Raw genomic sequence first — 17,470 nt, 5'->3', positions numbered from 1 at the left:
TGCTACTTAAGGCACAGGAATGCTGTTGCTAAGCATCAGTCGGAAACCTATCAACCCTTTAAGGACTTTACTATTTTTGAGAGGGGGCTGAGCAGGTTACTGGAGGCCAGAAACTCCACTGTGGCACCACACTGAGAATTCAGAAATCCTTTAAAAACAACACATGTACATATGAAGGACACACAATCGATTTTTACGCAGCAAATCAAATCAATCAGGAGATTTTGGGGCTAGTTTGTTATCACCATAACAGGGGTATTATATCCCTGAATCTTTACTCATAAATAAGTAACTATTTGCTGACTATGAACTTCCTCTGCCCTTTAGGGAGGACATGCTTGTTGATGAATAAGGACATGCTCCACTGCATAAAGGCTATGAGTCAGTATAGCCGCCACCTTCCTGTGAATACATTCAATTCCCTCATTTTGCCAGGGTAAGATGCTAAATCACCGGCAGCGTTTGGGAGCAGCGGGGGGTCATTGGATGGCTGGGTAGCCAGCCTGTTATATTTCTGTCCATCAACCTAATTCATTATTTCAGCAGGAGCAGATTTCGACTCTGAATTAGAGAATATGACACCTTTGAGTTCAGTTCAAAGGAGAACACTTTCAAGTCGACTTTGGCAAATTATCTAGCATGTCAACTACGTGCTGTCTTTCACCACTTTGACGAGGGGTATTTTTTCAGGTCGTGGAAAGGTATCTAACCAAGCAACACGGGTCTCACTTGTAGGAAGTAGAAGCGATAGATGACCTCTCACTAACTTGTAATCCACAGAGTATTAGTCATAACAACAGTGGATAAATCCCTTTGAGAGAGTTGAGCCGTCTAAGTATGGCATGGGGCTGCCTGGCCAACAAATCTCCTTTTTTTCAACTCATCGTTGGGATGAAAGAGAAATGGTGCTGCGGATTACAGAGAACAATCATGCATTATTAGCAATAAAAAAAGGAAAAACACAGGATCGGCTTTGTGAGAGGCCACTCATTACCAATTACCCACTATATCTGACAGCCAGGGAAAATGACCCACACTGCCTGAGACAGATTCCCTCAGTTCTACAGCAATGTGTAACTCTTCCAGTTAGCACCTATTTTTCACAAAATGTAATACATTAAGGGTAATTTGTCTTGTTGACTTTGATGCCTGTCAACAACACAGAAACAGATTTGAGTGTTTTTCAGCATACATTACTCAAAAGGGAGAAGGGCTTCATGTTACACAGTTGCTATTCATGATTCAGAGTATACTGCCAAAGACACCACTGGAAAAGAAGAAGTTCATTTAGGTCTTCTAACATGCTGCTGTTTAGCAGGCTAGATTTGACCTTCTTAACAATCTTGGTCTAGTTTAGGGCTGCTCGATAATGACAAAAATCATAAATCACGATTATTGGGGTCAATAATTGTGATATGACGATTATTAAAAACGATTATCCATTTACTTTGAAAACATCAATTTATTGAACAGTATGTTTTTAACAGTTGATTACCCTGAACTTTAAGTATAAATCAACTGAAAAACCAATACAAATAAAAAAGAAATACAACAAAAAGAAAATAGTTTTATTTTGATTACGTTGTTTTCGTAATCATTGCAAGCCATAATCGTAATTGCGATTAAAATACGATTAATTGAGCAGCCCTAGTCCAGCTTGCTGTTATTTAGTATTATATACATACTACTGCTGAGTGAGAGCTGAATTGGTTTTGCAGGTATTTGGTCATAATCTCTAGTATTGGACAAAGCTAAATTGTAACTGGCTGGAGGTCTTGGATGAATAGTCAATGGAGTCATAGGGATTCATCCCCAGAGGACAATGAATGTATGTTCAAAATTAACAGTTATTCCATTCAATATTTGTTTTTCTTTTAGTCTGCATCATAGGTGTTGCACCAACTGATTGATAAGCCAAAATAGAGTACATTGCTAGCGCACTAAACACATTTTGTTTAAAGTCATTGTCTCCCTTGAAAAAGAGATCGATGATCTCAATGGGACCACCTGGTTAAATAAAGCTTTGAAAAGACATTGGTTAGACAAAACAATCAACTTCAAAATGTCGCTTGGGCTCTGGGAACTTCATGCGATAAAATAATTTAAATAAGAAGGAATTTCATTCTTAGTAGATCTGTTCTTTGCTCATTTACTGATTCTACTGACTCCCTCACATCGTATCAGTCAGTGTGTGGAAGCTTCCCCCTTTATTGAAATCAGCTTTCATTCCAGCCCTTCTGATCCTCTGCTTTCTTTTGTGCGACACACCTCATCACCTTTATCTTCTGCCATAATTGCATGGGAATGATCTCCCCTTTGATACTGTCTGCATGCCAACTCACTATCGGGGAAAGAGTGTCGAAATGTGCCATGTGCGCTGTCTGCCGGGAGAAAAAAAGAGCTCATACACCTGTGGAAGACAAACAGGGTTCTCACAGATATGACATATCCATCAACCCGGCCCAGGATATGAACTGTTCTGTCATCTTAATGGTGAAGGGGGCTTTGCATAGTGGAACAGTAGGTGCTGAGAGACATGTGTTGCACATGGTGAACTGTCTGGCAGCTGGCATTCCCAGGTCTGCAACCCCCCCCCCGCAACCCCTTCCAGGCCCCTGTCTCATCTCCTGGCTCTAATCTGCAGACACAGTGCTCTCCTGCAGGCTCATCACCGGGCTGCTGAGTGGAGCTGAACAGGATCCTCTTCCGCCCCCCCCCCAGGCCTCCTCCTTGTTCCCTTTACCACCGCAACGATGTCAACACCCACCCTCCATTCTGTCACAAGTGTCAGGTGAGGTTGTCTACTGTCTCCTGTTGCTAACACAGGTGCAAACTAGTTCACAGGGAAATTAAGATATCATAGACTTTAATCAACCACCAAGGAAAAACAAAAAAGGTTTAAAAAAATTCACAGCAGGGGTAGAGATATTTTTCCAATAGAACTATGAAAAGTATATCAAAATATGTTTTGTCATGGCAGTTTTTGGCTCTCCAACAAAAGTGTTATGACACTAATTGTTTGCTAAAGCAGGTACACATATAAAGTAAATCAGTTTAAAAGCCAGAATCTCAGCATCTGTCAGAATAATGACTGAATATTTGCAGTGTTTTTATGCTTTTGGACATAAATGTGTGTTTTCCACACATCATTTTATTACCATCTCACTTTGAAATGAGAATTAGTGTCAACTTGTACTTGGTGAAATATGCCAAAATGCCTCAATTATTCTACTTAGACGTGTTGCTCATCAAGTAGAAATTATGTAAACATTTCTCTTCAATTGTGAACTGAATCAATTCTATAAAAAAAAGACTGCTTTGCATCTCCCCACACAGAAAAAGCAGCCACAGCCTAACAACATAGCAGGGAGATAAGCAGGGTGGATTCTACTGAGAGAATCTGTTATCAGGGATGCTGCTATGCACTGACATTAAGGATAATCATATCTATCAGCACACTGCCAAACACTCTCAAGTGAGCCTGGCGGAGAACAAAGCCTGCATCGTCTCTGGAAGCTAAGGTTACAGGCGGATGATGATGTACTTGTCACTGGGGTGCAAATGATCCACCGCTCGGTCCAGCTACGAATGCAACAAATAGAATCCACACAGAGATATGAATATCAACTGAACAGTTTAGATACCTGCTCATTCCTCTGCCTGATAGCCACAGCTGGCTTGCTTGTAACACTTCTGAACCAGGAAACAGTGCGGACACTCCAGCAGCAGCATATAATGAGCTGTCTAAGATAAAATACAAAAATAAGTGTTGGAGGGAAAAAGGGAGCCGGATAATGCAGTCGTTCATCGCCTTGCTCTGTTATTATTATGAGTGATATCTTTGTTATTCACACTCACCTTACAGTGAGGGAGGACACGAAGCAAAATATAATTTGCAAAAGCTATATGAAAGTAGTAACGCATAGTGTCGAAAAGGAAATAATATTGAGTATGAAACTACAATGCTAAGGATTATCCGTTTTAGACCTTTCATACCAAGAAGAGCATGGGCCACCAATTATAGATGTTCTCTATGTATGTCATTACTGACAACAATCAAAACAAAACCAAAGCAGGATGAAAAGCGTACTTTGGAAGCTGTGTCAAAGTGCATATCCCACGTTTTATTCCAAATTAAAAATGTCAATAAAAGAGTTGGCAGTACAATTTGAACCTGACAAAGCAGTTGAGGATGAGTCAGTGAATGAATCACTCTCAATATCACAGACCAAAGCAACACATGTGGAAAGAAATCCACCCTTAGCAAGGAAGTGCTCCATTGGCAGTGATAGATTGCCTTTCTCTGCAGTGTCTTCCACATGGTTCACATCAATATCCAATTCATTATGATGTATCGACTCCCATCACAGGTATCGCTAATGTATGTTTAAGGACATTTCCAGACGATTTAAGTAGTTTCGAGAGCAAAACATCCATGTATGCAATGTGTAAACAAATGTATCTTTATTTTTGTGCTTGTAAATATAGATTTAAGTAGAAAAGTGAATGTACTTTTTTTTAATAATTGAGTTTGTCTGGTTTTTAATCATATTAAAGTTGAAATGATGATTTTTGACCCCCATGACGAAACAAACAGTCAAAATGTGTAACCAAAACAACGGCTTACAAAGTATGGATAAACAAGTAAGATATACTACTGCAAAATTGGGTGTTAATTCTCAGTTGGTAAAGAGTCACAATCAAAAGTATTGTGTAGTGGCACTTAAATTTATTGTCAAACTTACAAACTGAACAACTGATATGACCTTGTATAAACAAACCTGTGTTTCATGTCTTTGTCACCTAATCTGCCACCTAAAGCCAGACACACAAACTCTGAGGGTCACCACACACACACGTACACACACACACACAGGCAAGGTGTGGGTAGACAGAATGGGTGTGGAGTGCTCAGAGCCAGACAAGAGTAACAACTATCAGTAGGATCACTTCACTTCACTCCACATGCTGGAGTCTAAACAAGTCTCTGTTTTCATTTCCATAAAGCCGCGCTCTGTCTTTTGTTCTGACGGAGATAAGATGTATAAATTATGAGCAGCTGACAAAGTATACTGGGACGCCTCGGGCAGCTCATCAGTCATGCTCGGGCTGTCAGCAGGTAACTGATGGGGGCCCTACAGGCACAAAGCCCCCTTTTAAGCAAAGGAGGGGGAGGCAGAGGAATTAAAGCTGTTGTTGGAGTCCTGAGGACAACAGCTGACTCATATTTAACAGTCTCTTTTAAGGAGTGAGGCAGACGCCAAAAGCTTCAAGCTTCAGAGTATGTTTTGTGGTTCTCTCCTCAGGAGTGTGTGTCTTGTAGTTGTGCTCTGCATTGTACAATGGCTGTCAAGCGGGAGGTAGGCACCCAGAGAAAGTTGCCTAGAGAGACCACCCAAGAGGGGTGTATGCTAAGAAATCTGTTTGACTATGATAATCTTCAGATTAATCAAAACGGCCAAATATAATCCTCTCTGTGTATCTGCAGAGATTGTACCACGTTTCGATAACGGTTCATTGAGTTTCATCCCGGTACTGAGGCCCAACCTGTAAGAGAGGAACATTTCATTTACTGGAGCTTTTATGCACTGTGTAGTTGAGAGATAATTGTAATGAGACACGGTACTGGGGTAAAGATGAAAGGTATTAATTGATGTCTCGCCCTGCAGCTATGTGAGTGGGAATGAGTTGGTTTTATTTCAGTTTGCACTGCACATTTTATTTTCTCTGGTCATTGTCCCTTTATGTTTTGTGGACCCTAGTCTAGGTGGATCACATCATGACAGAGAAAGTCAACTTTCTCTCCCGTTACATAACGATATGTAACGATAAAGGTACTGGTTTATCCGATTAGGGAGGTTGGTGCATACATTTTTCTCAATTTCCGTATCTGTCGATATCAAGTGCTTAAAAGCGCTATATTAAAAAGGGTAGTCTGACTATGAGACTTTCATGAAAAGATTAAAGTCCCATGTTATAGTGGATGTATGTTCTACTTGAAAAAGCAACAATGAGACATTACATTAAATTGCATTTAGCTGACGCTTTTATCCAAAGCGACTTCCAATAAGTATTCGACCAGGAAGATACAACCTTGAAGAAAACAGAATCATATAAATACATCAGGTTTCATAGAGCCAAACATTTCAAGTGCTACTCAACTGGCTTTAGATAAGCCAGTCCTTTATTAGTATATAAGTGCTCTGTTAGCAGTTCTTTGTTAGTAATTATATCGCTCGAAGTGGAGTCGAAAGAGAAGACACAAAGTTCTTTCCAAAATAAAGGGCATTGAGTTCAGCTGGTTTATTTTTCCTCATCATATTTCTGCAAACCAATCTCCTGTGTCTAATGTATGAAAGGACATAAAGTATCACACGTTCATTTGGGTCAGACATCTCCTTTAGTGTATCAAATGATTGGGAGTGTAAAATTCTCTGAATAGAGCCTTGATACCAGAAATGGAAAGACACCCTTGCCGCTCAACAGATGTAAAATTATACAGCTTATCTCTGATGCCCAGGAGGAAGAGATGTGTCCACCGTTGCCAAATGATGGCATATTTCCATATGAGTCATTCAACATGACTGCTAAAGCTTAAAAACATCTTTGGTTCTGCTCAGAGCTAAAATAAAAATACCCAAATATTTATGAGAGGTCCTTGTTTCAATGAAAAACCAGTCCAGGAATCACCTCAATTGTCGCATAGAGCTAATCCAATACAGAACAACTTTCAAAGGCCAAATAAAAAAAAAAATAATAATCAGGTCTCAATATCCTTAAACAAATGTTCTTGTAACAGAGAAGGACTTCTCACAGCTTGTCTTTTAAGGCAGCAGTTGCCCCAAGGATCTGTATTACAGTATCACAAGCTAACTAAATATGTTGGGGAGTTTGCTAAACTGCATGGTAGAATAAACTTAACTTATAGTCTCAACTCAGGGTATTGAAGAAAGTTAGAGGATCCTCACATCAAACCTGTTGGCAAGTACATGAACAATCCAAAGTCTACCAACAGAAATGTCCATGAATGGGGATTTCTTGAGATACTTCTCTAAGTTTGAACAGCTGAAAATGTTAAACTATACTAAGACATTGCAAATCTAGTCATTTTGGCAAAAAATCTATGTAATCACAAAACATTAACAAAAAGAATGTGTGTTTTTTGAATACACAGAGCTGTTTAAGTGTAACCACAGTGACATCAGACCTCTCCGCTGACCTGAACATGACCCAGGGATGGCTATCATCCGGATGAAACACGGCATCTGTGCATACACACCAGAAAGTGCCAGTTTGTGTGTGTGCAAGTCTAAGAGGTCATCCAGGTAGACATGAGAGACAGATGGTGGATGGGAAACCTCTAAAAACAAAGAACTTCAATACAAAATGGTCAATACGTCAATCTGGAAGGGCTAATTATAACTAAGGGGCAGATCGTGATTGATTGCTCAAGAGCACAATTACCAACCTGTCCACATTAAACTGAGTGTTTTAGGTATTACAGCTCCTGAAAGTTTAATACATTTCTCATTAAAACACTGTTAGTACTGTATGGTGAATGTCCTTTGCAGGGCTGATTTAGAGGTGACACTCAGAGAAAGTGGACTATGATAAGAACATGCCCTCTTCAGTGTGTGCACTTGCTTTAAACGCTGAGGAGAAAGACTAATCACATCGCAAAGGTTGAAAACCTGTCAACACATGTTATGTTACCTTTATTTGCTTAACTCAGCATTGCAATGTCTCAAAATGACTTGTAAACAATACTGAGGACAGTTTACAGTAATTGTTCTGCATATGAAACTGAGACATTAAATAGCTTTAATGTACTGTGAGGTTGCTTGTGAAGTTCTGCCTGTAGGTAAGTTTGATTTCTTTTTTTTGCTTAATGGCAATGTTGAAATACCAAAAAGGAATACAAAATTCCAAGATATTTGACAGCATCAGTCATTGCTGCAAATACATACCAGACTCCTGAAGCCTTCTGGATCAAGGCAAAAAAGCAAGACATTATTGAACCACAAGTCGACAGAGGTAAGAGTTAAAGTCGACAAAGCATTGGACTGTGATAGATATCAACATTGTGTATTCTTCAGTATTACAATGACTTTGTGCCTCAATCTCATGAATCATTAACCTCAGCAGTATTACATCTCTCAAATCTGAATAAATGATTAATTAATTTGAATAAATGTGGGGAAAGTATTTGCAATTGATTAAGAAACAATGTTGTCCTTCAGTGTGGGGAGACAGATAATAATTGTTTTTCATTTCTGGAGGTTAGCACAATATATTTTTGACTTATTTTATAAGAAGTAAAACAATTTTTTAGACTATCTGTATCTGGGAAGTGTTTCTTGAGAGAAAAAGTGAGACAGGGACATAAAGGGGAACTGCTATGGAAACAGAAAGGGAGAGCAAACGAGTGGGTGCTTGTGTAAGTTTGTACCAAAGCACCCACTCCATTCAGATCCAGCCCAAAAGAGTTGTCTCAGTAACAACAATAGTGTGTAACATGATCTTTCATTACACATTGTGTAAACAGTGTAACCTATCAGTGCTGTCAATCAAGATGATTGATTGTGGCCTGTCAAAGGAGAAGAGTGACACGACAGGAAAAAAAAGTTTTTCTCCGAACAAAGCGCAGTGCATTCAGGCTGCCACAGAAAGTGGTGATTAATGTGTTCTCACTGGGTAATCCCACACCCCTGGCTAATGAAGGAGGAATCTATCATCCGCACGGCGGTGGCAGATGTCGCGAGGACAGCAATCCAAGTGCCTGGGAACAATTTACTTTCTTTTCTCTAATTGTTCCTGAAAAGTGTGACAGGTTTGGAGAAAAACACTCGAGTCGACAGCTCCTCGGGGCAGACAAAACAACATTCAACGACCGCCACTTCAAGATACAAACCTTTTTCAACCTGAAAATATCACTTACTGAAAACTGGTAACAGAGATAAGAAGAAACATCAGACCATTTTCTACAGTTTGCTATGTATTTTTGCCCCGTGCTGCCTGAAATAGTCTAGAAAAGGCTTAAAATAGGAAATCTACTTAAACAAACAATGAATGTATTGAATTTCACTGTAAAAACTAACCTTGGAGAGAAAGTGCACAGAGTTCATAAACAACTCATCTGGGCTTCATTAAGCTGGCTACACATTATAATCACGGGCAAAGCAAGAAATTAAACAGCAATTAGAGAAAAGGGGTTGAAGCTAAGGGATCATTGTGCATGTCCCTACAGACTACCATGTCTGACAAAACAGCCAGAGGTGCAACATCAGCCAGAGGAAAAACAGCTTTGGATTTACTGTTGTTTGTGAAGCTAATGTTTCCATTGCTTGTTTTTACTTTTATAATTTATTTCAGGCCACTGAGAAAAGCAGACAAACTATTTTGTTCTGCTTTACCCTACATTTCATGTCGTTTCAGCACATTCATTAAAAACTGTGTTGGGCAGACTGGCGCTTCTTTCATGTTGGAAACGTAAGCTGCTATTAGCACAAAAGGGGGAAAGCGGCAAAGTCCAAATGTGTCACAGCTGTCTGTCCTCACATCATTTAATTTAATCTGGTTTCATGCCTGTTCGCATTACAGGCCTGATAAAACAGCAACACTTTCAAACATCTGCTTGCTCAGAGAGCCTGTTGATTATTCATTCAGCTGGAGGTCAGATGGCACTCGGCTCACACAGCCTCACACCCGAGCTAATAAATCAATTTCTGGAGCAATTTTGAGTAATCGCATGTGCTTTAAAGTTTAACAGTCTGCTTTACGAGGTGCAGTTCTGTGTGAATTATGCGAACAAGTTGAGTCATTGCACTAATTGCACTTATTTTTGTGAATGATGACCTACTTGTGACCTCCACACATACAGTACACCCCTCCCTCTGGCTCTTTTGTGGAGCTGGAGAGATTTAAGGCCCAAGCTGCAGTGTGGAGCTAACCTTTCAGACATCCACTAAAGAGGAAACACTCCATCAGATATTCTACTGACATGATAAAAAGATTCAATATGTGCAGATTTTCTGTTCCACACGTGTTTGGGTGTTATCCTGACTAACGAAGGGGCTCAGTGTTCGACCAGGGTGGTCAAGACACACCATGTACTGGTCTGAAATATGTTGATCTGGCCCCAAAGACTTTCAAAGCCTCCTAACACTTTTATAATCATTGTTCATGTTTTTTTTAGTCTATTTGTAGATTGTTCTCCAATCAACGAACTCCATTCAAACACAACTGGCAATTGATCTGCCATTATTATTTGAAAAAAAAATAATATATAAAAACGTCGTCCTTGTCTACTAGCTTCTTCATATTTGACTATGTTGTGACGGAGGACTTCATTGAGACAGTTTGCTATTTGTGTGTCAAAGTTCAGCATTACCTATATACCTAGACCTACACACCAACAGAGACACAACATGAGCATTCACATCTACTGTACAAGAAATGTGGAGTTACCAACATGACCTGCATGTCTTTGGAACTGTAGGAAAAATACATTCACTAATAATATAGAGAGTTCATACCGTTGAGTATAGGTACAAACATTAGAAACATATTTATTAAAACTGCCTTTAAAAGAGCAGAGACGGTTAGCATTGGCTGTAAAAAAAGGAACGTTTCTGCATCTATGCTTTGACAGTTATACCAATGTTTTCTGGTTGCAACTCTATAATCTGAAAGCACACAAATTGACCTACACAAATGCCAAAAATTACACCACAAATTGAAAAAAATAATGTTTCAGAAAGCCAAAATGTCACACAAAAAAAAAGTAGAATTCTATAGATTTACATTTCATAAAACAGAAAACAACATAGGCTTGAACACTCTACAACTCAATTTGAACTGCAGTGAAATGTTGTTGTGGGTACAGTGTAACATCATTGTAACACAGGAACATTACTGTAAGCCGTAAGGACAAAGGAAGGACAATCTTTGAGGGCCAGTACCAACAAAGATAAACCTTACTGTAAGAGTCAAACACACAACACGCTGCTGAGACAGTTAAAAGAGAGCAAAGATGATGATGTACTGGGCTGTGAAGATGGCTAACACCCAGCTGTTATCATAATCAAAACAACTGGACATGCTGTCCTGATGATTTCATCGAGGTCCAGTCAGATAAACACCGGTGTTTAGATAACGCATCAAAGACCTGCCACAAAGACTGAGTACCTGGCAGAGGTGCAGAACTGTGGGCTTGTTGTTTGAACAGAGGGAGTGCAGTGAGGTCAATAACTAACTTCAAATAGCTGAAAAATTTGCCAGAGCTGGCAGGTGGTGCTCACAGTATTATCTGGTCGGATAGAGCCTGAAACGCTGCCAAACCAAGACATGTTCGGATGTGAGTCTCCTTTATCTAAACTTGGTTTCTAATTGAAGGTATTTACAAAAGTGACTGAGAGCTGTTGTTGATCTTTCACTACAGCTTGTTATAGTAAAGTGTATACTATCAAGGATTGCATTTGGTCTGTGTTAACATGTTCCAACCTCTCAGTTTGGTGTAACAAGAGATAGACAACATATCATCTCCAAAAAGTGACTAACTGTAGCTACAACAGCCGTAAGTCACAGAGCTACATCTTTGTGTGTGGATGTAGATCAGATGCTTATTTGACCTCTGCTGTACAATTAAGAACAAAACAGCATTGTATATATACTCCTTGTTTATTTTGTAGGTATGTGTACCAGTTGAGTGGGATTAGTCAAAACAATGGATTCAAGTTAAACCTTAGAGAGATGCTAGCATGGAATGCTAATGCAAGCATAGCAAAATATCAACATGTTGATTATCCCTCAAACTTGGTGTTTGAAGCATAGAATGTAGTACAAACACTTCTTAACTAGGGAATACAGACTTTTACTCCACTGATTAAGTACTAGGCGCATCAAATAATCCAAAGTGGTGAGTACATGTTATGAATATCAATGAAAAACTATGAACAATTCATCTAACGTGGATGAATTTAATAGCAACACTTCCACAATCTTTGATGACTTGAGGGCAATTGTGTTATTTTCACTTTCCTGCCAGTTGATTTTTGGGAGCAGCATGATGCTACAGAGCCTGAGCTGACATTGGTTAAATAATTAAGTAGAATTAAAATGATTTTGGCTTCTATGGGTCCTGCAGCTCCTCCTCAGCCTCCCAGCTATGACCAAATTGCATTTCTTTTCTCAGAGCCAGGGTAAATAAATTAGTCAGGACAAGGTCAAAGATGTCACAGAACAGATTGGGAACAATTGAGCTTTGAGAGGCAGATTTGACCCTTGATTCAGAGTTGGAAAGTATAAGAGTATAAATTATAATTTCTCTTCCTAGTCCAGATTTTGAAGAGCACTTTAGAGAGACAATCCAGTGAACAAGCAAAGACACAGATCTCATTTCTGTCAGAGGTGCCCTTTAGAGTCTAATAATGAGTGATGAAAGAGAGAATGGTAATGTAAATCAATCAAATCATATGTTTCTTGGAGGGGAGCAGTGGTCCTCCTCATACAAGGTCGACCCAAGGTAAATCTGCAAGGCCAGAAACGAATTAATCAATTACAAGCTCCATGTATGTGCTTTGTCACTCCAATGTGAATGACTGTCAAGTGGGAGAACACTACAGACTGGACGGACGCTGTCTACTTTGATGTAGGCTTATGCATATGAAATGAGGTCAGATCCTGGTCATTAAAAAAGAACTCCTTTACACGGGATATCACGCTACGAGAGGCAATTTCTTCAAAGGGCTTTTACTTTGGAGATTTGTAAGGGATTATGACAGGAAGGCATGTATAAACAAAGCAATGTGAGAAGAAAAAGGAAAATGGGTCAGATAATGCCCTCTGTCACAGTTATTACACATCTCAATTACTCAGGCCGAGGAGAACGCTAGAAGTTACAGGGATCATTTGCCTGAGCAAGAACGCAAGACCAGTCCTCCAGCCGGTCTGCTCTCATGTCATTTTGTATTTCTTCGAAGATATTTGCGCTTAGTTGATATTGTTTCACTTTGCCTCTGAGGATCAACACTCTTTGGCTATAAAGTGCACACCCTGCAGGGAAAATAAAATGAAGGAAATGAGCTGGAAACAAGCAAGTTGAGCAAGTGAGATTATGCAAATAAGCTTTCCAGTCAGCTGAAAACCATGAGGATTCCCAAAGTAATTGTTATGTCCTTCCTTGCTCTATACATTAACACACAATAATAACTGTTTACCCAGCTATATCAACACTTTTCCTTGTTTGGGACAGTGGTAGAAAAAGCTTTTTTTAACCAACAGTTTTCAAGGTACTTGTACTTTACATGTGTTTTCCCTTACATGCTATTTAATAGATCTCACTTTCATAATGTGCTTTTTGCTAAACTACATTTATCCGACAGCGACAGTTACTTACTTTCCAGCTTTAACAGATAGATTATAATGCATTCTCACAGATCAAGCTACCCTACAGTCATAGTAAAAATCATCTTCTTCAAATAATCTTTCTACCTTTAGTTTACTTTTTAGAAAGAAGGGATATAAACGATCATTTGATTACCACAGAAAGGTTTGTTAGATAGTTTGGTCGAGGTTTGCTTCTTTACTTATAGCTCTGCATATTTCCCTCACCACTGTGTGAAAACCATTAATAATGCTGAAATGCTTTTATTTATATATTTAATGTTTCCAAATGCCAGCTATTTGCATGCATTGTTAGGTGACTATAGGTTTATATTTGCTCGGCCCAGCTACCCTGACCTCCCTCTACTCAACCATTGTCAGCCCCTTGTCCCTTACACAGAAACAATGGCCCATTATTGGCCCTAATGCGCGGCTATGTGACATATAATAAATATTGCATTAGGGGAGCCCGAGAATCTGTCAGTCAGGAGATAATGCCTTTCGTCAGCATCAAACCAACCACAAACGTCTCTAAAGCAAATGATTCCTTTAAGGTATTCCTGTATGGTAAATGATTAATAGTGCCTGCATTGTTAAAAACAGCACTTAAGGGGGGACTGGTTAAAGTAAATATAAGTCATGGTGGAAAAGCTTGTAGTATTATCCAGGGTTGTCTAAAAGCATATGAATGCCCAGTGTTGTTAATGGATACAAAGGGCTCAGGAGTGTTTTAGTTTGAATAAATCTGTCCTGGCACCCTTCAAAAACTTTGAGCAGTCAATTAACATGTAGGCCATTCTATATTTTTAATGTCATTATTTCCCTTGTTAGGACTTCCGTGCAGCTCTCTATTTAGCATTATAGAAAATATAAATCATAAATGAAATTGCATACACTACTTCGGACAGGAAAATCCTAAAAGTTCTAAGTGTATCAAACGTTATGACATAATTTTAATGTAATATTAGTGTCATGTTGAATAGCTGTGTGTCTTTGGGAGAAAACAGGTAGGAGTAAATATCTATCTGGTATTAGCTATTGAATAGTGACTTGAAAAACACAGTGAACTACAGAAATATGTATTGTTCAGCCTCAACACCTTTCCTGCCATTCAAAATTCACAAATCTCCTTATAATGGCAGTCATAGACAAAAGAAAGGAAGTACAAGATAGGTTGAACATTTGGCATGTTGTGAAAGCACCCAACTGCTTTGACTGTGTTACTTTCCTCTCAGGGCCGAGGTTGTATAGGTCTAAAACATTAGGGTGTTGACAAAATGATGGATGAAGCATGGTAAAGTGGTTAGCAATTGTAAAGGCTCTGAAAACTTCTTCCAAAGCACAAACAAATGACCACTTCACATTGTATCCATCACTGATACATTGTCCTAATTGGAAAGTGAGACCCTTGCCTTCAAAACACAAAGTGCTGCAATACAAATTTAGCCCGGCTAGATGGCTACAAAAGCAATTGACTCCAAAGCCGAGGAGCCCCAAAGTGATAAATATTAAATAGATTAATATGTTTTTTATGAAATTCATTAAGCATGCCTAATCACTAGAGCTATACATTTTTAAGAAAAGTTACTGTACATTTCGGAAGTGAATTGGGAATTGATGTATCACCGTATGGTATTATGTGATGGGTATTTTTATGTTTCCCATATTTGTAGGATAAAATGGAATTATCGTATTGAAAGCTTTCTTTTCTAATATATTGAACAGGTGTTGCAAATCAGTTTCATGCTTTGAATTGGATGTTAAATTGCATTCCTATCAAATAATATTTAAATATTCACAGTAAGAAAACCATGTGATGAAACAATACATAAGAAAATAGGACATTATCAAAACTGTTTGTCATGGTTAAATGTAATATCATCAGTTTTATTTCATTATACGCCTGTAGCCTCTCTAAAGCTAGTAAACTCAACAACTGTAGCCAGTTAGCTCCTATTAGCTCCTATTAGCTAGTGCAACAGTGATGCGAAAGTTATTCTAAATCAAGAAACCAGGGGCTGCTGCTGCTGTAAATATAAACAGTGCAAAGACACACGGTAATCTCTCCTATCATTTAGCTTGACAAGGCTACACCTAGGGCCTACTATCAACATAGCTGACTGAGTAGCTATAGGCTAGCCAGATTGCATCAAAGTGAAAAGCCAGTGCAGTGTTGGCTAGATAGCTAGCTTGAAGTTGAATTATGATTCAACCTCTCAACCAAAGCCTATCTAGTTTTCAAAATATGTATAGCATAAGACTGAGTCTGTGTGCTGTACTGTTATTCGTTTGTTGATTCAGAATTTCTTTGGCATTGATACTCTTGCCAACAGGATCTCATCGGCTATGTTTGCAGCAGTTGTTAGCTTGCTGAGGACAGGTTGCATTCAAGAGATTGGCTGAAAGGTGAAAGGTGAAAAGGCCGATGACTGTTGACCTCCCTCATGTCATGTCAAAAGTGACATTATAAAATCAAGTAGGCTAAAGTGAAATTCAATTCAGATGCCATTGTTGAAAGTTCCATTACAAAATAAAAACAGACTTTTGAAACAAGAAATTTGATTTAAAATGTCTGGAATAAAAATGTAAATCTGCTTCAATAAATATCTGTTAAACTGAAATAAAGTTGTACTAATGTCTTAAATTATTTCACATATTTTAGATACTTTACACATTACAGATAGATGTTTACATTGTTATGAGTTTTATTCAATGCGTCTTGTGTATTCTTCTTATTTATAGATTTGGAGTTTACAGGATTCTCCAAAATACAGTGAATCAAATCACTGAAATACAGATTTGTTTTCAGTTTAATACAATTGTTTTTAGGAATGGTAGCCACAAAGAGCGACATGATAAAATGTTGAAATATAGATTGTATGTCAACCTTCATAAGGCTTCTTCAATCCCCACTAGAGGTCTCTGTCGCTCACCCCCTTCTTTCCACAGAACATCCCCATAGACGCATGTAAACACAGTCTTGTCCCTCAGTAAACACCACTGAGGATAATACAGGACATTCATTTGTTTTTATTATTTTAAAGAAAGGAAGGACAAGGGAAAAGTGTTCAAAGCATATACACTTCAATGGCACCAGATAGGCTCAGACTGAAAGGCTTAACAGAAAAATGCTGTCATTTGAAGTATTCCTGAAAGCCTTCTGTTAGTTTGAGAAATCAAATTAACCCAGTGACCCAAAATCTAACAGTTCCTGAACAGCCCAAACAAACTTGGTTCAAAAGGAGTCACAGATTTGGGCCTCACAGAACTACAAGCATCAGCAGAGGATGCTTGGCATGGCAGGGCATTCTTCACACATTGGCAGCATGAGCGATGTGGGTCACTTAGCGAGTGGCAAGGATTCAAAACAAAGAAAAGGCCCGTGCAATGGGGTCTACTAGATGAATTTGTCAATGTCTTGTGCCTTAAGGCGCCCAGCCTCGCCTGACCCCAAACCTCCATTCTCAAGATAAATACCTCTGTCACCATTCACCTTCAGTCCCTGGACACAAATTAAACTTGTCATCCATCATCCTTCTGCAGAGGTATAATTTCCCCCCTCCCAGTAATGAGTTTAGGACCTCTGAACAGGCCAGGGATGGGACCTCGCTGAACATGACTTAGTATTTTGGAATCCTGATTTTTTTTTGTGTGTGGTTATTATTTGTATAAAATGACTTGATCTCACACTCCCCACCGTAAAGCTTGCCAACTGGATAAATGATTGACTGTGACATTCATTGCAACTGTGGGTCCATACAAAGTTCAATCTGTGGAAGGTGTAAAGCTCCGGGTATTTGTTTCCCTCAAATGGCCACGGCTGACAACCTTGTATGATAATGTGCCCACTGTACATCAACTTAATTGACACTTAAATCTGTCAGTAGCCTTACAAATGCCGACCTTCTTTGGGGAACAAATCCTTTTTAATGTGCATTCTTTGTGAGTGATTGTGCATGTGCGTGAGGAGGGATGGTTTTCAGGGGGGAGGGAATGGAGGGAGTGAGGATACGAATGAGATAAAGAGAAAGCTGTCAAGATAAACAGTAAAATCAACATAAAGCAAGCAGCCTCTTAAGCAAAAGTT

This window comes from Notothenia coriiceps, unplaced genomic scaffold, assembly GCF_000735185.1.
Source record: "Notothenia coriiceps isolate Sejong01 unplaced genomic scaffold, NC01 NC01_scaffold00002397, whole genome shotgun sequence".
In the NCBI taxonomy this organism is placed as follows: domain Eukaryota; kingdom Metazoa; phylum Chordata; class Actinopteri; order Perciformes; family Nototheniidae; genus Notothenia; species Notothenia coriiceps.
Note: the sequence above shows the minus strand (reverse complement) of the source record.